At 40.2% G+C, this 25,227-nt stretch overlaps 1 protein-coding gene across 2 annotated transcripts in view; it reads left to right on the plus strand.

Moving 5' to 3' along the window:
• Nucleotides 1-25,227, plus strand: part of CSNK2A1 (casein kinase 2 alpha 1) — a 61,246-nt gene that overhangs the window by 8,439 nt on the left and 27,580 nt on the right. The window contains exon 2 of one of the 2 annotated variants that reach the window (XM_054541466.2): nucleotides 7,466-7,582. The gene's annotated coding sequence lies outside the window, so the exon portion shown is untranslated. 2 annotated transcript variants of the gene reach the window in all.

Below are 25,227 nucleotides of genomic sequence, written 5' to 3' on the forward strand. Positions count from 1 at the left end.
AAAATGAAAATAGACTATTGCCTGGCAATTAAAAGTATTCAAACATGTATTTTGCTACAAAATTTATTGTGAGAAGGTTATCAATGTCAAATAAAATGCTTTCATTATTTGCTTCTATTTGTCTGTCTTCCTGACCAGTTCATTTTTCCTTCCAGTGAAGCCATCTTGAGCTAGGGTTTTCTTTGTGGGTAGTTTTTAATTTTTTTTTGTAGAGACAAGGTCTCACCATGTTGCCTAGGCTGGTCTCAAACTCCTGGGCTCAAGCAGTCCTCTTACCTCAGCCTCCCAAAGTGCTGAGATTACACTCATGAGCCACCGCACTGGTCTGAAGAATTTTTTTTTTTTTTTTTTTTTTTTTTTGGGAGATGGCATCTCGCTCTGTTGCCAGGCTGGAGTGCAGTGGCACGACCTTGGATCACTGCAACCTCCACCTCCCAGGTTCAAGCAATTCCCCTGCCTCAGCCTCCCAAGTAGCTGGGACTACAGGCGCACGCTGCCACACCTGGCTTTTTTGTATTTTAGTAGAGATGGGGTTTCACTGTGTTGCCCAGGCTGGTCTCTAACACCTGAGCTCAGGCAATTCACCCATCTTGGCCTCCCAAAGTGCTGGGATTGCAGGTGTGAGCCACTGCACCCGGCCTGGTCTGAAGAATTTTTAAACACCACAGCTAAGGACCTGAGCATTCATCTGCAGCTACCTATATGCTCTTGTTACATACAGTTGTTATACTAGTGGGTTTTTCACAGCCATCTTTTATGACTGTTTGGAAAACATCACATTGACCTTCATACCTATTCAAAACTTTAGGCTTTGTTGCATCTGGAGTCCAACGCTGAGGCCCACAGATGTCACCAGCCCCCAGCCAACATGGTGGGGCATGTCTCAGTTGTCTTCCTTTCTCCTTTCAGCAGCCACACAGAAAAGCTTTTCCATCGTTTAAAATCTGATTTTTATACAATTGTGGCCTGGTGGCCAGCCCATTCAGGTAGAAGAATAATGAAGAACCCTGATTATTGAAACTCAGTATCCCACCCCCACCTTGCCTCCAAATTTAAAGCAGTTCATTTTATTATAGTGTTTTGGATAGGCTGTTAATAAATCAGTTTGGAGAACTAAGGAAATCGTATTAAATTTAATGAAAAGAACCTGTTTAGGCTTTGGATCCTAAACAGATCTGGCTTCCACCACTTAGTAATCCTGTTGTTTTTGGCAGATTATTTAACCTCTGAATCTGTTTATTTCTAAAATCAGAATATGCATCTGATACTGTGCCTGGTTTGTAAGAGGCATTCAAATGGTAGCAGTAGTTATTACATTCATAAGTGCTGAATTTTTCTTTAGATTACTGTATATCCCAAATGAAGTTTTCCATCTTTTGGTTCCAGCGGGTCATAGCCAGTGGAATAAAGTTTCACATTGTGACTTTATTTTGCTTATGTGGCATGGTAAAAAGGTGTATAGATGATGATTATATTATAGGAGACAGTACTGGAGTTCCGATTTCTCTTAGGTGTTTGGGGTAGAACTGTTAATCCAAATCAAACTGCTTGGATTTTCTTCTAATACCTCCCTTCATTGGAAGACCTCACACTTGTTGCTATGTCATTTATGTCACATTGACACTCAGATCCCTTTTCTGGGTTGAAGGTGGAGAAATGTAATTCACACAAAAGGCCCAAATGCTAATGTTTTTGTTTTACTGTACTTCCTGGTTGGTTTTATGGAAGTAATAGTTCCATGTATTGCTTTAATTTTTTTGTATGTATGTATGTATTTATTTTGAGACAGCATCTCGCTCTGTCACCCAGGCTGGAGTGCAATGACATGATCTCGGCTCACTGCAACCTCTGCCTCCTGGGTTCAACCTCTGCCTCCTGATGCTTCTGCCTCAGCCTCCCAAGTAGCTGGGACTACAGGTGTGTGCCACCACACCTACACCTGGCTAATTTTTGTATTTTTAGTAGAGATGAGGTTTTGCCATGTTGGCCAGACTGGTCTCAAACTCCTGACCTCAAGTGATCCACCCGCCTTGGCCTCCCAAAGTGCTGGGATTACAGGCGTGAGCCACCGCACCTGGCCTACGTGCATTGTTTTTAAAAACAAAAATGTTGTATGTTTTGTATGCAGGAATGAAAGCAGAAGGCCCCCAGGGGCATGTTAGGATTTATAATCTCCTGAAGTTAAATATTCTGCAAGTTTACACAAGCAATAACTTCATGAATTACCAAGTATTACTGAGAGTATTTATGTTCCAAATTCGAAGCCTTAATCAAACCAGAAAAAAAACATATTCTGTTGGGTTTGAACAGGTAGTTTTCTTATTCATTGTATACTTAGAACCTTGAGATTTGAATGAAGGTCAGAGAGTCAAGGGAACTGCCAAGGAGTTAGTTGCTAGATACTTTTTTATTTTTTTGAGCTGTATATATTTCCCCACTTGAAAAAACAAAAACACTACTACTTATATGGCATTAGTATGATAGGTGAGAGAGAATGTTGTTGGCCATGGTTACCACCTTAAATTGACATGGGAAAAGAGAATCAATATGAAGTGGAGGAAAAAAACAATAACTTCATTTAATCATACATTTTTACCATTAACCTGTTTTCTTTTGGCTTATCCTTCTGAGCTAGGGTAAGGAGGCTTGTTTTGTCTTTGTTGTTTTTGTTTTTCTGTGTCAGTGACCTCCAAATAGATGATCTTCCAGACGAAATGGTTGCCTGTTAGTACATCTGGTCTGTACTTGAAAGCTGCAAAAGGTGATTGCGTATCTCTTGAAATAAGGGGAATTGTGAAATAGTTGTTCTCAACCTGCTGCATGGATTTTGACTATTCAGGTCGTGATCTCCACAAGTTATTTAAACTAGAATTTCTCAACCAGTGTATTGTGTCAGGGTGCGTTACAGATGTGTTGAGATACTGGTCCCCTCACACCTCTGGCCATTCATGCAGAATATAGTTTGGATACAGCATCCAAACCAATGACCTCAGATGCAGAGCAGTCTTGATCATTTACCCCATTGTGCCATACAAATATTATTTTCTGTCTTGACTGTAAAAAAGACTGGGCGCAGTGGCTCATGCCTGTAATCCCAGCACTTTGGGAGGCTGAGGCGGGCAGATCACAAGGTCAGGAGTTCGAGACCATCCTGGCCAACATGGTGAAACCCTGTCTCTACTAAAATACAAAAAAAAAAAAAAAATTAGCCGGGTGTGGTGGTGCTTGCCTGTAGTCCAGCTACTCAGGAGGCTGAGGCGGGGGAATGACTTGAACCCAGGAGGCGGAGGTTGCAGTGAGCCGAGAGCGTGTCACTGCAGTCCAGGCCTGGCGACAGAGCGAGACTCCATCTCAAAAAAAAAAAAAAAGTTAAAAGTTACAAAAAAACTGCGAGCACTAATTTAGAAAGCTCAGTAATTGGATATCTTAACAGTTTTAAGAGTCAAGGTGGTAAACAATCTGAAAATAATCTTGGCTTTAAGTTTTTAAAGCCATTTTAAGGTACCTCTCTGACCCCCAAGTAATTCTCTTTGGACACATGATTCAAAGGATATGCTTTAAAATACAAGACTGTGAACGATTTAAGGTTGGACAGTAGTGGAGAAATTCAAGTTCTTATTTTCTAAGCAGTAATGTGAGGCAGAAGTAAAGTTCCCTTTTGTAGAACTGTTATCTCTACCTGACTAACTCTGAATGCCACTGTATCTTTTCTGAGGCTGACATTTTGTTAATCATTCATCAAGCTTGGGTCTCATACTCTGAAGCCTAGGATACATTGTCTTCTTGTCTTCCTTCAGGAAAGAATGGCATATACTTAGTTTGAGCAGTTTAATTTTTTAATATTTATGTAAATCACCAAGTTAGCCTTCTTAGATGAGTTTCTGTTTGTCTAACTCAGGAATTATTAATTTTGCTGGAGTTTACAGATTTCCTGAGCCTGTAATAATTTTCTTCTTCAAAAAAAGTACGTGTACATGCTACTTTATATACATTTACCAGAGAGTTCATGGCCATTGATCTCATTGTTGAGCTGCATTTTCAGTTCCAAAATTTGTGTAGTCTAAATAAGAGTTCCCCCATCTTATTATTTATAAATTTATGTGTTTAGTATAAACCAGGGATTGATTGCTCAAATGCCTTCAGGAGTGGAGCCAATAAGGTAAATGAAGAGTTGTCCAGATTTACGTGTGGTATCTCCATTGGGTGTCTTTTAAAAGAGCCATTTGTTGGACAGTCACAGCTTAGCATATCCAGCTGGTTTTTGTCAGTGCAGGAATGAAGAATCATTGTTACCAGACAGACAGACCTACCTGCCCTCCCTCCTGCTTTATTTCTTTTAAGAAATAGAAAGTTAAATTTTTTTTTAGTGTTGGTAACTGTCACTTTGAAAAATATTAATTATGAAAAATTTTAATACATAATTCAACTTAATACCTTTTGTTTTTTGTTTTTTGAGATGGAATTTCACTCTTGTCACCCAGGCTGGAGTGCAATGGCGCGATCTCAGCTCACTGTAACCTCTGCCTCCCAGATTCAAGTGATTCTCCTGTCTCAGGCTCCCAAGTAGCTGAGATTACAGGTGCCCACCACCACACCTGGCTAATTTTGTATTTTTAGTACAAATGGGGTTTCACCATGTTGGCCAAGGCTGTCACAAACTCCTGACCTCAGGTGATCTGCCTGCCTCAGCCTCCCAAACTGGTGGGGTTACAGGTGTGAGCCACTATGCCTGGCCCCTGATTTACTTTTTAAAAACAGTGTGAAGGCTGGACACTGTGGCTCATGCTGTAGTCCCAACACTTTGGAAGGCTAAGATGGGATGATCGCTTGAATCCAGGAGTTCAAGACCAGCCTGGGCAACATGGCAAAACCCTGTCTCTACTAAAAATGCAGAAAATTAACTGGGCGTGGTGGTGCACACCCATAGTCCCAGCTACTTGGAAGGCTGAGGTAGGAGGATCACTTGAGCTCAGGAGTGTGAGGCTGCAGTGAAGTGAACTATGATCATGCCACTGCACTCCATCCTGGGTGACAGAGCAAGGTCCTGACTCTAAAAAAAAAAAAAAGAAAGAAAAAGGAAAAAAAGTGAAAAACTTGTACACATATGCACCTAGCGACATTATTTCATAGTAGCCAGAAAGTGGAGACAGTCCAAATATCTGTCAATCAGTGAATGGACAACCAAAATGTGATATATTTATACAGTGAATTCAGCCATAAAAGGAAATGAACTACTGATACTTGCAACAACGTGGATAAACTTGTAGACATTTTGCTAAGTGAAAGAGGCCACATATTGCATGATTCCATTTGTGTGAAATGTCCATAACAGGCAAATACATGAAGACAGAAAGCAGATTATTGGTTGCCAGAGGATTGTAGGAAGAGGCTATTGGGAGTTAATCCTCTGAGGTACTGGGTTTCTTTTTGGGGCGATGAAGTATTCTGGAATCAGATAGTGGTGATGGTTCTGCAGCATTGTGAATATACGAAAACACACCATTTTAGGGTACAATCAGTTTTATGTTACATGGATTTTATCTCAATTTTTAAAAAGTAATATGTGAGCCAAATAGGAGATATACACACAGAGTAGTCCTGTTCCCGGCCATCTGTGGGAAATATATTCCAAGATCCCCAGTGGATGCCTGAAACCACAGATAATACCAAACCTGATTATCATCAGTTGGAACACAGTTTTCTGTTGATTTCTTCCACCCACAAATTTAATGCCTTTTCCGTTTTAACTAAGCATTTATCACATACTGCGGTCGTAACTTTTGCAGTTTGAGGTACAACAGCAAAACAAATGTGAATTTATTTTTCCCTCTTCACATTATCACTGATAGAAGATTCGTTCTTACCATAGATCTTAGCAATTTCCACATATGATTTTTTTTTCCATATTAAGTCAAGAACTTTCACCTTTTTACTTAAAGGAAGCACTTTACAGCTTCACATTGGCATTTCCAGATTCTCAGCATCGCTACTCTTGCACTTTGGGGCATTTCTTAAGTAAAATAAGGGTAACTTGAAGGCAAGCACTGCAATACCGCAACATTCAAGTAACCAAGAAGGCTACCAAGTGACTAATGAACAGGTGGCATATACAGCTGGACAAAGGGATGATTCACATCCAGGGCTGGATGGTACTAGATGGTGCAAGATTTCATCACATTACTCAGAACCATGTACAATTTAAAACATGGCTGGGTGCAATGGCTCATGCCTGTAATCCCAGCACTTTGGGAGGGTAAGGCGGGAGGATTGCTTGAGCCCAGGAGTTCAAGACTAGCCCGGGCAACATAGTGAGAAACCTTCTTCACAAAAAAAAAAAAAAAGCCAGGAGTGGTGGTGCATGCCCGTGGTCCCAGCTACAAGGGAGGCTGAGATGGGAGGTAGAGGCTGCTACAGTGAGCTACGGTTGCACCACTGCACTCCAGCCTGGGTGACTGAGTGAATCCTCGTGTCTAAAAACAAACATGGAAAATAAAACTTATGAATTATTTATTTCTGGAATTTTCCATTTAATATTTTCAGACTGCAGTTGACTGCGGGTAACTGAAACCATGAGTATGGGGGTTGGCTGTGTTTGTGGTCACCAGTTTACAGTCCCTTGCTGTAGAACAGAAGAATAGGCTGTGAATCTAGACAAATGTTTTCCAATCACTACCTCTGACATTGGGAAGGTTATGCAGTTTTGCCTTCTGTAAAATGAGAAAGACATTACTTAGGTCATGGACTTGCTGGTTTAACAGTGATAAATCTGGCTGGGCGTGGTGGCTCATGCCTATAATCCCAGCACGTTGGGAGGCCAAGGTAGGAGGACTGCTTGAGCTTAGGACTTCCAGACCAGCCTGGGTAACATAACAAGACCTCATCTCAGCAAAAAAAAAAAAAAAAAAGTAAAGAAAAGAAAAAAAAGACAAAATTTAATTAGCAGGGGACAGTAGCGTATGCCTATGGTCCCAGCTACTAAGGAAGCTGAGGGAGGAGGATTGCTTGAGCCTGGGAGGTCAAGGCTGCAGTCACCCACCCTGGGTGACAGAGCAAGACCCTGTTACACAAAAATGATAAATCCCAAGACTCAGTGACTGACATAGGCATTCACATAATATCTTCAGAACTGAAAGGCAACCAGTTTTTACTGCCCTTACTTCCGGCCTATGCTATTTTTGTCAGTTTTAGGACAACCTACCTTATTAGCTGTTGGTTATTGATCACCTGCAGAGATGACGGTTGTCTCCTATGTAACCTACCACCATGGCAGTAAAGAAGGGAGTGGGAGAAGGGTGATAATCCTTATATTCTGCAGTTTTCTCACTTTAATCAGGTAGGTTAAATAACATATCCAACATCAGATGTAGGTTGTAGTGGTTCTAGTGTACTTACTCTTTCTGCAACCTTATGATGTCTTTTAAATCCAAGATCCATTCAGTAATGGAGTACTGAACTGTTTTTGTAGCTGTATCAAGGCTTGTCAAGCAGTGTGCTCATCACATGGTAAATCATGCAGCCTGGAACCTCATAAAATCTCCAAGAAACATCATTCACCCATACTGACTAGTTTCACATCTCTTTGGTAAGTGATAGTAGGAAACCTTTTTCCCCTGGTTTAAAAAGGATGGATGCAATAACATTTATAGGTAAGACTGAGGAGCATTTTAAAAATCAACCACAGGCTGGGCACAGTGGCTCATGCCTGTAACCCTAGCACTTTGGGAGGCTGAAGCGGTCAGATCACCTGAGGTCAGGAGTTTGAGACCAGCCTGGGCAATGTGGTGAAACACGGGGCATCCACCAAGAGAAATAAATCAAAGTCTAAGTACTTGAATTCATAATCTGAGGAGAGAGGTGTATGTAAACAAAACACGTTCAGTGTGACAATGTCAGAGAGTATATGGGGTTGCTTTGGCCCTGTAGAAGAGGTACTTGGCCCGTTTTGGAGAAAGATGGGAATGCTTCATAGTGGATGTAAAGTTTGCTGATTCTTGAAGGGTAAGTAGGATTTCCCCTAGCAAGCACTATTGGAAGGCATAATCAATGTATAAAAGCACAGAGACCTGGAGAGGAGTGGGAAGCAAGTTCAGTCAGTTTAAACAAATGTTTTGAAAATGTTAATCTGTGCAGTTCAAAGACATTTGGATAGAACAGGTTGAAACAATACTGATTGAGTTTATTGGTTATGGGACTATTTATGGTTTTTATTTTTTGTGTCAGTTTTTGTTTTTTCTCCCTGAGAATCAGACTGGGATCTTGTATCAGTTTTGATAAATTATTTTTCTTCTGGGAATTTCAAGTTTGTGGGCACAAAGTTGTTCATGATATTGTCTTATCTTTTTACCATCTGTAGGATCTGTAGTGATGTATCATTTCCATTCTTGATACTGGACATTTACCCTAATTCATCCCTCACTCCCTCATTTCCATTCTTGATATTGGACATTTACCCTAATATTCATTCTCTCCCTCTCTCTCTCTCTCTCTCGCTCTCTCTCTGACTGTCTCTCTCTCTTTCTCTCTTTCTCTCATTCTTTCTTTCTTTCTTTTTTCTAGACAGAGTCTCACTCTGTCGCCAGGCTGGAGTGCAGTGGCATGATCTCAGTTCACTGCAACCTCTGCCTCCCGGGTTCAAGCAGTTCTCCTGCCTCATCCTCCTGAGTAGCTGGGCTACAGACGTGTGGCACCACACCCAGCTAATTTTTTATATTTTTAGTAGAGATGGGGTTTCACCATATTGGCCAGACTGGTCTCAAGCTCCTGACCTCGTGATCTGCCTGCTTCAGCCTCCCAAAGTGCTGGGATTACAGGCATGAGCCACCACACCTGGCCCTTCTTTTTTTTTCTTAAACCAAGCACACTTACATTTTGAATTTCTTCCCCCGCCCCCCACCCGCAGAGGCAGGGTCTTTCTCTGTCACCCTGGCTAGAGTGCAGTGACTCACTGCAGCCTCAAACTCCTGGGCTCAAGTGATCTTCCTGCCTTAGCCTCCTGAGTAGCTGGGACTCAGCTAATTTTTTCCATTGTTTTTATTATTAAAAACAATTTTTTTGAGATGGAGTCTCACTGTATTGCCCAGGCTGGTCTCAAACTCCTGGGCTCAAGCAGTCTTCCCACTTCAGCCTTCCAAAGTATTGGGATTACAGTCATGAGCCACCATGCCTGGCCTAAAATTTTTAAATTATTTTTGTAGAGATCGGGGGTTGCACTCTGTTGCCCAGGCTGATCTCAAACTCCTGGACTCAGACAATCCTCTGCCTCGGCCTTTCAAAGTGTTGGGATTACAGGCATGAGCCACGGGCTCAGCACGAGCCTTTTTAAAGACTCAACTGGTATCGTGGATCCTCTTTGTTTGTTTCATATTTCTTTGATTGCTGCTTTTCCCTTTTTTTTCCTTCTACTTTCTCTGGGATTCTGTTTTCAAATTTATTGAGATATGTGTAAGTTCTTAATTTTTAGTTTGCTTTTCTAAGTTCAAGTTTATGAATTTTTATTTTTGAATCAGGGCCTTGCTATGTCACCCAGGCTGGAGTGCAGTGGCATAGTTACAGCTTACTGCAGCCTCCACCTCCTAGGCTCAAGTGTTCCTCCCATCTCAGACTCCTGAATAGTTGGACTACAGGTGCATGCCACCACACCTGGCTTTTTTTCTTTTTTTTTTTTAATAGTTTTATTTTTAAGTTAAAAAAAATAGAGACAGGGTCTCACTATGTTGCCTAGGCTGGTCTCTAAACTCCTGAGCTCAAGCAATCCTCCCACCTTGGCCTCAGCCTCCCAAAGTGTTGGGATTACAGGCATTAGCCACCGTGCACAGCCTAATTTTTTTTTTTTTCCTTGAGATGGAGTCTCGCTCTGTCACCCAGACTGGAGTGCAGTGGCACGATCTCGGCTCACTGCAAGCTCCGCCTCCCGGGTTCACGCCATTCTCTTGCCTCAGCCTCCCAAGTAGCTGGGATTACAGGTGCCTGCCACCATGCCTGGCTAATTTTTGTATTTTTAGTAGAGACAGGGTTTCACCATGTTAGCCAGGGTGGTCTCGATCTTCTGACCTCGTGATCCGCCCGCCTCGGCCTCCCAAAGTGCTGGGATTACAGGCATGAGCCACCGCGCCCAGCCGATTTTTTTAATTTTTATTTTTATAGAGGCGAGGTCTCGCCATGTTGCCCAGGCTGGTCTCGAACTCTTAGGTTCAAGTAATCCACTCACCTCAGCCTCCCAAAGTGCTGGGATTACAGGCATGAGCAACCACACCTGGCCTAAGTTTATAAATTTCTAAGTCCTGCTTTAATTGTATCCCACGTTTTGAAATATCGTATTTTTATGAACAAACTATCTGTAGCCTATGTTTTATTTTATTTAAAATTTATTGATTGATTGATTTTGAGGCAGAGTGTCTGTCAGCCAGGAAATTTTTCTGTAGAGATGGTAGTCTTGCTGTGTTGCTGTGTTGCCCAGGCTGGTCACGAACTCAGCCTCAAGCCATCTTTCCTCTTCAGTCTCCCAAAGTGCAGGGACCCCTGAGCTGTGCCCAGCTCTTAATTTCTAATTGATACATAATTGTACATATTTATGGGATATATTGTGATGTTTCAGTGCATGTATACATCGTGTATATATACCCCATGTTTTAGATGTATCTTTTTTTTTTTTTTTTTTTTTTTGAGGTGGAGTCTCTGTCACCCACGCTGGAGTGCTCACTGCAACCTCCACCTCCTAGGTTCAAGCGATTTTCCAGCCTCAGCTTCCTGAGTAGCTGGGATTGTAGGCACCTGCCACCACACCCAGCTAATTTTTGTGTTTTGTTGATGTTGTTGTTTTTAAGTAGAGATGAGGTTTTGCTGTGTTGGCCAGGCTGGTCTCAAACTCCTGACCTCAAGTGAGCCACCACACCTGGCCTAGATGTATCTCTTATTTATTTGTTTTTTATTTATTTATTTATTTTTATTTTATTTATTTATTTTTTTTTTTGAGAAGGAGTCTCATTCTGTCTGCCCGGCTGGAGTGCAATGGCGTTATCTTGCTACAACCTTCACCTCTCGAGAGTTTCAAGCGATTCCCCTGCCTCAGCCTCTAAGAGCAGCTGGGACTACAGGCACACACCACCACACCCAGCTCATTTTTGTATTTTTAGTAGAGACGGGTTTCACTGTATTGGCCAGGGTGGTTTTGAGCTCCTGACCTCAGGTGATCTGCCTACCTCGGCCTCCCAAAATGCTGGGATTACAGGCGTGAGCAGCTGCACCCAGCCTAGATGTATCTCTTTTAGACAGCATGTGATAGAATTTTTTTCCTTTTTTAAAATTTTCTTTTTCAAATTAATACACAGTAAAATTGACTCCTTTTTGTGTATACTGTTCTATGAATTTTAATACATACATAGATTCAAGTAACTACCATCACAACTGGGACACAGAACAGTTATATCACCTTCTGCATGTTACCCTTGGTAACATACCTAGCCTCCCACCCCTAATCTCTAGCAACCACTGTTCTGTTCTGAGTTACTACAGCTTTTTTTTTTTTTTTTTTTTGAGATGGAGTCTTGCTCTGTCGCCCAGGCTGGAGTGCATTGGCGCGATCTTGGCTCACTGCAAGCTCAGCCTCCCAAGTAGTTGGGACTACAGGCGCCCGCCACTGCACCCGGCTAATTTTTTATATTTTTAGTAGGGACAGGGTTTCACCATGTTAGCCAGGATGGTCTCAATCTCCTGACCTTGTGATCCATCCGCTTCGGACTTCCAAAGTGCCGGGATTACAGGCGTGAGCCACTGCGCCCAACCTCACTGCAGTTTTATCTTTTCATGAATGTCATATAAATGAAATCAAACATTATGTAATATTTTGAGACTGGCTTATTTAATTCAGCATACTGCCTCTGAGATTCATCAAAGTTATTGTGTGTGTAAATGGTTAGTTCCTTTTTATTACTGAGTAGTATTCCATTTATGGATAGACTATAGTTATTTTTATCCATTCACTCCTTGAAGGACATTTTGGTTTTCATTCTTTGGTGATTATGAATAGAGCTGCTGTGAACATAACATTATAGGCTTTTGTGGACATAAGTTTTCATTTTTCTAGGGTAAATAACTGTCAGTTGGATTGCTGGGTTATATGAAAAATGTACGTTTAACTTATTTATAAAGAAGTTGCCAAACTGTTTTCTAGAATGGCTATACAGTACTATTTTGCGTTCACACTAGCAATGTATGAGTTTCAGTTTTTCCTCATCTTCTCTAGCATCTCATCCTCTTTAGCATTTCAAGTTAAATATTGGCAGTATTTAACTTGTAATGTTGAAAATTTTAGATTTACAGAAGTTACAGATAGAATCTCCATATATGCTTCCCTCAGTATCTCCTAATGTTCACATCTTGCCATAACTGTGATATGTCATCAACACTAAGAAACTGGGCCAGTCATGGTGGCTCACACCTGTTATCCCAGTAACTCTGGAGGCCGTGGTGGGGAGGATTGCTTGAGGCCAGGCGTTTGAGACCAACCTGGGTCTCAGAAGTTAGGTGGGCATGGTGGCATGTGCCTGTAGTCCTAGCTACTTAGGAGGCTGGGGCAGGAGGATCGCTTGAGCCCAGGAGTTTGAGGCTGCTGTGAACTGGGAGAGCTAGGATCACACCATCGCACTCCAGCCTGGGTGGCAAAGTGAGACCCCATCTCTAAAAATAAATAAATAAATAAAATAATTAAGAAATTAACATCGGTATAATACTATTAACTAAACTACAGGCTTTATTTGGATTTTACCAGTTGTATCCTTTTTCTGTTCAAGGAGCCAGTCCAGGATACCACATTAATTTAGTCATCATGTCTCCTTAGTATCCTCCAGTCTGTGAAGCTTCTTAATCTGTCTTTAATTTTCATTACTTGGAAACTTTTGAAGAAGACTCGTGATGTATTTTATAGAATGTCCTTCAATACAGGTTTGATGTTTTCTCAAGATTAAATTGTGGTTATGGATTTTTGAGAAGACTACCACAGAGGTGAAGTGCCCTTCTCATCACATTATATCAGGGGCATATGATGTCAAAGTGACTTAACACTAGTGATATTTCAGGAACGTCTGCCAGGTTTTTGTGGTTTTTCTACTGTAGAGTTGCTATTTCTCCCTTTCCAAGCCCATTGGACTTAGGAATACCCTTGTAATGAATAAGCATGGAAAGGGAGAAATTTAGGCTCTCTTTACATGCTTACTTATTTCCTTTTCTTAAAGGAGGAAAATTGAGCTCCATCTCCTAGATTCCTCACATGGGCAGTTCACAGTAGGGTTCTCCTATGAGAATCTAATGCTGTTGCTGATGGGACAGGAGGCAGAGCTCGGGCAGTAATGCGAGTGACTCCCGCTGCTCACCTTCTGCTGTGTAGCCTGATTCCTAACAGGCCATGAACTGGTACAGGCCCATGGCCCGGGGATTGGGGACCCCTGATATAAATGGAAGTGTACAATATGTAGCCTTTTGTTTCCGGCTTCTTCACTTTTAAGATTCACCATGTTGGTCAGGTGTAGCAGCTCACACCTGTAATCCTAGCACTTTGGGAGACTGAAGCCAAAGGATTGCTTGAGGCCAGCCTGGGCAACAAAGCGAGACCCTATCTCTACCAAAAAAAGAAAAACGATTCATCCATTTTGTTGCACAAATCAGTAATTTGTTCCTTTTTATTGCTAAGCATCACATGGCAAACTATTTGTTTATTCATGTAACTGTTGGACACCTTGGTTGTTTCTGTTTTTTCACAATTATGAATAAAGCTGCCTTAAATGTTTGTGTATAGGTTTTTGTGTAGATACGGGTTTCCATTTCTCTTGAGTAAATACCTAGGAGTGGGAATGCTGGTTGTATGGTTAAGTACATGTTTAACTCTATAAGAAACTGCCAAAAAAAAAAAAAAAACTGCCGAACTGTTTTCCAAAACCATTTTGCATTCCTACCAGAAATGAATTAGTTACTGTTACTCTGCATCCACACCAGCTTTTGGTATAGTCAGTTTTGTTTTCTTTTTTTTTTTTAATTTTAGCCATTTTAATAAATCTGTAGTGGTAGTGGTATGATTTAATTTCATTTTCCCTGCTGTCTGGCAGTGTTGTGTATCTTTTCATATACTTATCTGTATATCTTCCTTTGTGGTGTGTGTGTTCACGTCTTTTGCCCATTTTTAAATTGAGTTGTTTTCTTACTGAGTTTTTTATATGTTACAGATACAAGTTCTTTATTCAGATTTGTGATTTGCAAATACATTCTTCTTGTGTCTGGCTTATTTTCTTAATAGTGTCTTTCACAGAGCAGAAATATTTTAACGTTGATGAAGTTCAGTTTATCAGTTTTACAGCCCATGCCTTTAATGTCATGTCTTCACACTCTGCCTAACCCCTAGTTGCAAGAAGGTTTGATAATTTTACATTTATATCTTTTTTCTCCCCCCAGAGGTAGAGTCTTGCCTTGTCACCCAGCCTGGGATTATACAGTCATGAGCCACCGCATCTGACCCAAGTTTTACATTGATATCTGTGATTCATTATGAATTATCTTTATATAAAATGTGAGATTTAGATTGAAGTTTATGATTTTGCATATTGATCTCCAAGTCTTCCAAAACAATTTATAGAAAAGATTATTATGCCTGTAATCCCAGCACTTATTATTATGCCTGTAATCCCAGCACTTTGGGAGGCCAAGGCGGGTGGATCAGTTGAGCTCAGAAATTTGAGACCATCCTGGGCAATATGGTGAAACCCCATCTCTACTAAAAATACAAAAATTAGCAGGGCATGGTGACACACTCCTGTGGTCCTAGCTACTTGGGAGGCTGAGGCAGGATAATCACTTGAACCCAGGAGGCAGAGGTTGCAGTGAGCTGAGATCACGCCCCTGCACTCCAGCCTGGGCACCAGAGGCAGACCCTGTCTCGAAAAAAATACATATATATATATTTATATATATATATGTATATATGTCCTTTCTCCATTGAACTGCATTTGTACCTTTGTCAAAAATTAATTGGCCTTATTTGTGTGAGTGTATTTCTGTACTCTTTATTCTGTTCCCTTGATCTATGTTTTATCCTTTTGCGAATACACTGTTTTGACAACTATAGCTTTGTAATAAGTTTAAAATCAGATAGTATAATTCTTCCAGCTTTATTATTTTTCAGAATTGTTTGGATTATTCTGGTTCATTTGGATTTCTTTTTTAATCCAGTCTGATATGATAGTCTTTGTCTTTTACCTGGATAATTTATTCCACTTACATTTAATATAATTAATCATATTCCAATTCAACTTTTTTCCCCTATGTTTCTTATGTTCTAGATTTTTTTCTTCTCCCTTCTTAACATTCTTTTGGATTCTTTTTATGATTTTACTTTTCCCTCTTTCTGGTTTGGAAATACATGCTATTTTTATTCTGTAATTAGTTGTCATACATGTTGTGACTTGCAGCTATAACTTAGCAAAACCTGATATTATAATTTTATCTTCTTTTCATATAATAAAAGACCTTTAGAAAGAATACTTTGAGATCTCCTCAGTACACTGTGTTTTTGTTATGTATTCTATGTTTTAAAGCTCCTCAAGGTATTGTTATTCTTTTGTATAATCAATGTTTGTTTGGAGCTGTCTGTAAATTTTCCTCTTTTTTGCTCTTTATTTTTTCTTTCAACTCAGACCTTCCAAAATGGGATTATTTTTCTTTTTTCTTTAGAGACATTTGCTTGATAACAGAATTTTAATTTGGCAGCTATTTATTTTTTTCAGCACACTGCAGGTATTAAACTGTCTTGGCTTCATTGTTGGTTTTGAAAAATCAGCTGTTCTAATGTTGCTCTTTAAATGTAATCTGCCTTTTTCTGTACTTGCTTTTCTTTAGTTTTTTGTTTTTGTTTGAGACAAGGTCTTGCTGTTTTGCCCAGGCTGGCCTCCAACTCCTGGGCACAAGCAATCCTCCTGCATCAGCCTCCAAAATAGCTGGGACTATAGGCCTGTGCCATTACACCCAACTCATCTTTGTTTTTTCCTGCTATTTTGTGATTATATGTTTGGTTTTGGATTTCTTTTTATTGATCTTGTTTGGAAATTGTTTGCTTCTGGAATTTGATTGTGTCTAATTGCTTCTGGGATATTTTCAACCGTCTTCAGTTACTGCCTTTATCCCATTCTCTTCTTTTCTGCTAGTACCAATTAAAAGTGTATCAAACTGGCTGGGCACGGTGGCTTACGCCTATAATCACAGCACTTTGGGAGGCCAAGATGGGCAGGTCACTTGAGGTCAGAAGTTCAAGACCAGCCTGGCCAAAACATGGCAAAACCCCCTCACTACTAAAAATACAAAAATTAGCCGGGCATGGTGGCATGCATCTGTAGTCCCAGCTACTCTGGAGGCTGAGGCAGGAGAATCACTTGAACCTGGGAGGCAGAGGTTGCAATGAACTGAGATCATGCCACTGCACTCTAGCCTGGGTGGCAGAACGAGACTTTGTCGCAAAAAAAAAAAAAGTGTATCAAACAATTTCACTATATTTTTCTTCTTGTTTTTTGAGATCTGCTAGGGCATTGTATTTAAAAATAGATATTTGGCTGGGTGCGGTGGCTCACGCCTGTAATCCCAGCACTTTGGGAGACCAAGGCAGGTGGATCACGAGGTCAGGAGATCGAGACCATCCTGGCTAACACGGTGAAACCCTGTCTTTACTAAAAAAAAAAAATAAATAAATAAATAAATAAATAAATAAATAAATAAGCCGGGCGTGGTGGCGGACTCCTGTTGTCCCAGCTACTCGGGAGGCTGAGGCAGGAGAATGGCATGAACCCAGGAGGCGGAGCTTGCAGTGAGCTGAGATCAGACCACTGTACTCCAGCGTGGGTGACAGAGCGAGACTCTGTCTCAAAAACATAAAAAAATAAAAAATAATAAAAATAAAAATAGATATTTGTAGTAATCATTTGAGGCCCACAGTAAGGTACTTTTCTCCATGGAGAGCTTGCTTGTATCAGGTATGCATGGGCACTAATCCAGACCACCTTAAAACAAGCTTAAGATATGATATTCCCTTCAGTAGGGCTTTAATTCCTCCCTGGATCTTCCACTCCCCAGTCACTCTCACCATTAGGAAGTATGCCTCTGAAGTCCCACCTTAGGAAGAGGGCCTCCTGTTAGACTTTTTGTCTTGTGAGAGCCCTGGGCTTTGGTTTATGTGAGAACAAAATTCTAATTTTCAGGATCAACAAAGGCTTTCCAGGCTTCCTTGCTTGCTTATATCTCTGGGTTTGCATTTTCTATTCCCTTTTGGCTATAATTACTTCTCTGTCTTATTTAAAGATGAGTGGGCCAGGCGTGGTGACACATGCCTGTAGCCTCAGTTACTTGGGAGGCTGAGGTGGGAGGATTACTTGAGCCCAGGAATTTGAAGTGGCAGTGAGCTATGATTGTGCCACTGCACTCTAGCTTGGGCAACAGGGAACTGATTAGTGTTGGAAGTAGAGAAAAGAAAAAGAGAAAGAATTCCAAAGCTTGTGAATTAATGATATTGTTTGTTTTAAGCACAAAATGGTAACAGTCGAGTAAACTAATAGTCTCCAAATCAGATATTAAAAGTTTGCTGACCTGATGTGCAAAAAAAGCACATCAGGTGCTTTTTTACACCTGATGCCACGTTGCATGTGGCATCTAATGATGTGTTTCTTATAGAAGATAACAAAATGTGCCAGCCTTTGGTCATTTTAGGGTACAAAATTATAGGTCTTTGAAATTCTTAACTTGCTTTAAAGTGTTACGCTTTGCAATTTCTTGTTTTAATGTTTTCCATCTGAATAATTCCTGTGTGTACTTTAAGTGTAGTTTTTTTTTTCTCTTACAGTTTTTCCCCATTTTAGGTACTCCATAAATATTTGTTGAATGAATGATAGGTTGGTGATGGTTTAAATACCCTTCAACGTCTGTACACCACCATGACTTAATTCTTTCAAGCACTGATCACTTGAGATTGTAATGGTCTGTTTTCTTTGTCTGAGGGCAGAGATACTTTATTCTCCAGGGCCGAGAAAAAGAATGCCTTTCTGGCAGTGAGGCACACATTTCCTGGTATATAGTAAACGTTCAGTAAATGTTTGCTGTATGAGCATTCTGCTCTTGATTTGAAAGGAAGAAAGAAATTAAGGGTAAGTATGGACATTTGAAATAAGTAATTCAGGTAACATTAGCTACTTGTGCTTTGTTGTATTAAGTTGGCCTTCTAGTCAGTGCCCCTTTTGTAAAGGGAAATGGGCAAGTTTGACTGAATTTTTCTCTTTGCTTCTATAGCAAGGTAGAAAAGTATACATATTTAAGGTCTCCCTGAGTTCCACAAATCTTGTTTGTCTCTTACCAGTTTATGTTGCCTGATTGCTTGGAAAAAGAGTTCATTCTCTGCAGCAGTGCATAAAAGGTGTCTTCCTGTTTAGCTGCTTTTCCTCTAAACAAGCAGTCCTAAACCATGCAGTCAGTGCAATCTAAGCACATTCCTCATTCTTTACTATAGAAATCTTTGTCCTGTCTGAATGATGATGAGATCTTGTTCATTTGCTATGGTTCATTTAGGGATGAGAAGGAAATTTTTTTTTTCCTTTTAAGATGGAGACTAATAAACATTAGGGTTAAAAAGAACTAATTGTATTACAGTTCAAAAATTGACTTAAAGTTCTAGAATGATCTTTTCCATTTCTGATACTAGGAAATTCATCAATAAAAATACATTAGCAGAAATGACTAAGCAAACTTGTTTGTATAGTTTTCTGGTATTGGACTGTTACTAAGCCTCTAGTTTTCTTTTTAGTTGACAAATTGAAAAATAACAACTGAACATAAGAGATTAGAAGGAGGGGGGCTAGCTAAGGGCAAGAGGAGTTTTTATTGAAATTAATTCTGCTGTATTCAGTGTATATCAGTAAACTTATGATTTTGGCAATGGACAATTTTTCCTTATGGTTTAATGGCATTTTCTTTTTATTTACTTATACTTTATTAAAGAATAGGTCATGCAGACCCATGCAGTTGGCTTCGATGTGGTCTGACTTCAGTCAGGAAAAATTCATTGACATGATACTTTTTTCATAGCTGATTAATTGGCTTCTGTTAGGCTAAACATTGAGCATACAAGACCTAGCCATGTCTTCAAAGTCATTCTGACGGTGTTAAGGTAGATGTAGTGGTCTGAAATGGTTAGCCACTAAAGTTACACCTCCTTTTATGCAATTACATGGGAACAGTAAGCATTAAGTAAGACAGTTTAAAATGGAACTTAATAAGAAAGGCAGTGCATTTTCTGTTAGATTGCCTTAAGATATAGTAGTGTTATGAACAGTGGAGAGGAGAATTATTCTTCCAAATATCTAGGACTCAGGCACTTTCTCCATCTTCCAAATAAGCTGCTATAAAAATTGCTAAAATCAAGTTTCTTCAGTATTCTCTTAATTTGAATTATCGAGGGGAAAAAGACAAATCCTAGTTGTAGTCCTGTGATTTAATAGAAGCTGTAGTATTGGGAAAGAGAGAGGGAAGGGAACAATTACTCAAGAACCTTTGACTTGGTTTTCCAGTTCTCCTAGTTGTGTACCAGATGACCTGAAGTATTTAGGAACACCCTATACTTTGGATGCAACTTCATTTTCATTTCATTTTTAAAAAATAAACCAAGATTAATTTGATCACCAAATAGTGTTTACTGCATTTGCTACAAAATGCAAAGCCTTAGGCTAGGTACTGTAAATTAAAAAGGTAAATTAAACATGGTTCTTAACTTTGTAGAACTTAGGGTCCAATTGAGAAATTAAGATTTGAAGACGGGTGTGTGTGTGTGTGTGAATGTGCAGTAGAAAGTGATTGTGTTCTGTAGGAGTGAGAAGACTTGAACCTTGGAGGCCAACTCACTGTCTTTGAATCCCAACTGTAACTGTATTGGATATTCTTGGTCAAGCTACTGAACTTAGGCTGTTCTTATTTGTACATTAGAGAAACTAATGCTTGCCTCATAGAGTTGTTGGAAGAATTAGATACTTAAAGCTGAGAAACTCTTTTAGCTCCAGACTTGTAATATCTAACTGCCTATTCAGAATCTTCGTTTGAATGATTCAAAGCCATTTTAACCTTAAGTTCAAAACCTATCTTGTGCACTCTTATCTCCATGAATGGCACCAACAGTCTGTCAAGCAAGAAATCCAAGAGTCACCTCCCACTTCATACAGCATTTTCCAGTTCACTCAGAGCTATTGATTTTACACCATAAATTTTGTTCCTCATATTAGTCCACTGATCTCCACTGCCACCACCTTAGGTCATCATTTCTCTCAACATGTGCTACTGTAACAGCCTTCTCCCTAAGTCCTGTCCCACACTCAGCCAGAGTAAAAATTTTAAAAACAATATGTATGGGTCACTTTTCTGCTTAAAAGTTTTCAATGAATTTCTGTTACCCTTAGTCCATAGGTAAAATCTTTAATGGCATACTTGTCTCACCCCTTTTCTGCCTTGCTCACTTATATTCCTAAGGCCTAGGATAGTACTTTTTCATAGTAGATGGTTATATATTTAAGGGATGGACAAAATAAGGAATGTAGGGAAGAATCAAACCAAAAATTGAGAAATGTAGGCTGTGTGTTTTCTTCCTGTTAGCCTACATGTGATATACATATGCATTTGCAGAGACATAAGTGAAATACTATTTCTAAATAAGATAATGTTTATCTTGGTTGGGCATGGTGGCTCACACCTGTAATCTCAGCACTTGGGAGGATGAGGCTGATGAGTTACTTGAGTCCAGGAGTTTGAGACCAGCCTGGGCATCATGACAAAACCTTGTCTCTACAAAAAATACAAATATTAGCTGGGCCTGATGGCGTATAGCTATAGTCCCAACTACTTGGGAGGCTGAGGTGGGAGGATTGCTCAAGCCCAGGAGATGAGGTGGAGGTTTCAGTGAGCCGAGATTGTGCCACTGCACTCCATCCTGGGTGACAGAGCAAGACCCTGTCTCCTGTCTCAAAAAAATAATAATGATAATATTTGTCTTTGACCTCTCTTTTCTGTCTTTTCACATCCCCTCTTGTTTTTGTTTTTTGTTTGTTTTTGAGACAGGGTCTTGCTCTGTCACCCAGGTTGGAGTGCAGTGGCGAGATCATGGCTCACTGCAACCTTGACCTCCCAGGCTCAAGTGATCCTTTCACCTCAGCCTCCCAAGTACCTGGGACCACAGTTGTACTCCACTACACCCAGCTCATTTTTATGTTATTTGTAGAGAGGAGGTCTCGCTATGTTGCCCAGGGTGGTCTCAAACTCCTGGGCTCAAGTGATCCTGCCAGAGTGCTGGGATTATAGGTATGAGCCACCACACTGGGCTTCACATCCCCTTTTTATCACCATCCCTTAACCCCCAATCCCTTAGTACCCTTTTATCTATCTGACGTTACAGAGTCACAGTTGAAGAACCCTCTGTATTATTTTCCCATATAGTTAATGAAGGCCAGCCATTTGAAATTCATGTGAATACTTTTCTTACCATAAGCAGATTATTTGGTATGCATGACAGTAAGGTGAAGCACCTCTTTGGGGGTACTGCAAAAACAGTTAGCTTGTTGTCTTCCCAGTGGAGAATCAGATCTGCTAGTTCATAAATTAGGTCCCAGTTGATGAGCCCCAAAGCTTCAAGGGTCATTCAGACAAGTACTGGAGAATCTCAAGAGTTTCATTAGTAATTAGTCTTTTCCCACTCCTCACAGAGGATGCCAGGGCCTTGAAACAGCAGAAGACTGGGTGATAAGAATGTACATGACTAGTAATAGGAGTTGGCTATTCTCCATATGTCAGATGGTTTCCAGGGAGAAATGAGGACTCATTTTGTAATGTCATGTATACTTGGGAGTTAGCCCTCAGTGGCCGGGAGTTAACCACGGCTACTATAATTTTTGTATTTTAAAGAATGAAGATTCCAGCCTGTAAAGATAGGTTTCTGCTTATTAGCTTTCACTAAGGAGCTAGGGGATAGTAATTACTTAATACAAATTTACATGCATTTGGTGTTTCTAAGCCCTTTCTGGAAGATCATCTCACTTCATCTTCCCTTCAATCTGCAAGCACAGTTAAGACAGGTTTTATAAGTGATGAACCAAAGCTGGGAAAAGCCCAACAGAGAGATCACTTTTAAGCATAGGAAAAGGGCTTTGAGATCCACAGATGAAGGCTGTCTTACACGTATAACATGTTAACCAGAAGAGTAAAGTGGCTGTAAAGGTTATGTAGAGAAAGATACTGTTTCCTGTCAGAGGAGAGGCTGAGAATTTAAAAGTTTAGTATATTAAAAGTAATAAATTTCTGGGGACAGTATTTCTGTTGGGTTCATGCTGTTGTTTATACTATTTTGGCCATATTCACACCACACCTTTATCTACTGTTTTCCCAGTGTCTTTCACTGCTGTCAGTGCAGGCATAGTAGTCACAGAAAGTCACCAATCCTACAACATAGATGACCTTATTTCTTTGGGAAGAAGAAAAATTATAAGAAAACATCTGGTTTTTGCATGTTTGATGTGTTTGTGTGTGTGTGTGTTTACACTTTTAAGTGATATTAAGTGAAGATAGATTAGTGTCACCCAGGTTTTACAAAATCAACGAAATATAAATAATTTTAAAGACTTTTGGTACTTGAATTACGTTGTTGTTTTCTGGTCATTTAGTACATTTATGGAACCTCAGAAGGTTTGAGTTGAACAGAGGCAAGTTACAGGAGTTTTTTGGGTGGGAGAATTCATAAGTCAGCATGTGAATCTTTTGATCTCATATATTTGGAGTGGAGTATCATTAATTGTGTTTGTCATGGTTAAGGAATAGAGAATTAATCTCCATCCCAGTCTTGCTATTCTTCTGAAAGGCTTTAGCTGCTGACACCATGGGCATAAGGAGGTGTCTCTTCTGGCTTCTCTTTGGGTGTGGTAGCTAAGTTACAGCTTAAATACAGCCTTGGAAAGATGAGCAGTTTGTAAGCAACAAAAAAATAGTATAGTTAACAAATGCATCGTCAACAAACAAAACAACCCAATCAAAAAATGGACAACAGCTTTGAATAGACATTTCTCCAGAGCAAATATACAAATGGCCAGTAAGCATGTAAAAACATGCTCAACGTCATTAATCATTAGGGAAATGCAAATTAAAATCACAGTCAATGAGATACAACTTGATACTTATTAGGAGGGCTGTTACTGAAAAAAAAAGAAGAAGAAAAGAAAACCAGAAAATAGGCCAGGCACAGTCTATTTTGAGAGCACTTTGGGAGGCTGAGGTGGGAGGATCCCCTGAGGCCAGGAGCTCAAGACCAGCCTGGGCATAAGCAAGACCCCTGTCTCTATAAAAACAAGCAAAAAACAGAAAATAACAAGTGTTAGTAAGGATGTAGAGAAGTTTTAGCCTTTGCACTGTTCCTGGGAGTGTAAAGTGATACAGTTGCTGTATAGAAGTGAGCCACCGTGCCCAGCTTGTTGAAACAATATGCTGGTTCTTCAAAAAATTAACATAGAATTACTACATGGTTCAGCAATTCTGCTTCTGGATATATACATAAAAGATTTGAAAACAAGGTCTCAAACAGATATTTGTACACCTATGTTCATAGCAGCATTATTTACAATAGCTAAGCTGTGGAAGCAACTCAAGTGTCCATCAGCAGATAAATGGATAAGCAAAATGTGGTATGTGTGTGTGTATATATATATATATACACAGTGCAAAATCATTCAGCCTTTAAAAGGATTGGAATTCTAACACATGCTACAACATGGATCAACCTTGAAGACATTATACTAAAATAAATGAAACAAAGGACAAATAGTGTCTGATTCCACTTATATGAGGTTCCTAGAATAGCCAACTCAGACAGAAAATAGAATAGTGGTTGCAAAGAGTTAGGGGGAGGGAAAATTAGTGTTTAGTGGATACGTAGTTTTAATTTGGGATGGTAAAAATTTATAGAAATGGATGATCTGGTGATTATTGCACAAGAATGTGAATATACTTAATGCAACTGAACTTTATGTTTAAATGTGGATAAAATGGTAGTTTTTATTTTTTTTAGATGGGGTCTCTCTCCTGTCACCCAAGCTGGAGTGCAGTGGTACAATTACAGCTCACTGTAGCCTCGACTTCCTGGGCTCTGGTGATTCTCCTACCTCAGCCTCCGAAGTAGCTGGGACTGCAGGCACACACCACCACACCTGGCTAGTTTTTTGTATTTTCGGTGGAGATGGGGTTTTGCCATGTTGCCCAGACTGGTTGTGAACTCCTGGGTTCAAGCGATCCACCCTCTTAAGCCTCCCAAAGTGAGCCACTGTGCCTGGCCATAAAGTTTATGTTATGTATATTTTACCACAATTTAAAAAAGTGTTTCAACAAGCTGGGCATGGTGGATCACTCCTATAATCACAGCACTTTGGGAGGCTGTGGTGGGAGCATCACTTGAACCCAGAAGTTTGAGACCAGCCTGGGCAACATAGGGAGACCCCATCTTTACAAAAAAAAATTTTTTTTTAATTAGCCAGGTGTGGTAGCCCATGCCTGTGGTCTCAGCTACTTGGGAGGCAGAGGTGGGAGGATTGCTTGAGCTTGGGAGGTCAAGGCTGCAGTGAGCTGTGATCAGACCATCGTACTCTAGCCTGGCCTACAGAGGGAGACCTTGTTTCAAATAAAAAGATTTCAACAAAAAGTAAATAAAAATAGTACAAAGGGCATCTCTATTCCCTTTACGCACATTTACCTATTGTAATATTTCACCCAACTTGTTTTATCATTTGTGAGTGTGCGGTCATCTGTGCTGTATATATACACATGTAAACGTGTGGGCACATTTTTTTCCTGAATCATTTTAGGGTAGATTATATGCATCATGGCTGTTTACTTCTAATTACTTCAGGAAAATTTCTTAACAATAGACATATTCTTGGGCTGGGCGAGGTGGCTCACGCCTGTAATCCTAGCACTTTGGGAGGCCGAGGATGGCGGATCACCTGAGGTCGGGAGTTTGAGACCAGCCTGACCAACATGGAGAAACCCCATCTCTACTAAATATACAAAATTAGCCAGGCGTGCTGGCGCATGCCTGTAATCCCAGCTACTCGGGAGGCTGAGGCAGGAGAATCACATGAACCCGGGAGGTGGCAGAGGTTGTGGTGAGCTGAGATCATGCCATTGCACTCCAGC

Source organism: Pongo abelii, chromosome 21, assembly GCF_028885655.2.
Source record: "Pongo abelii isolate AG06213 chromosome 21, NHGRI_mPonAbe1-v2.0_pri, whole genome shotgun sequence".
NCBI lineage: Eukaryota > Metazoa > Chordata > Mammalia > Primates > Hominidae > Pongo > Pongo abelii.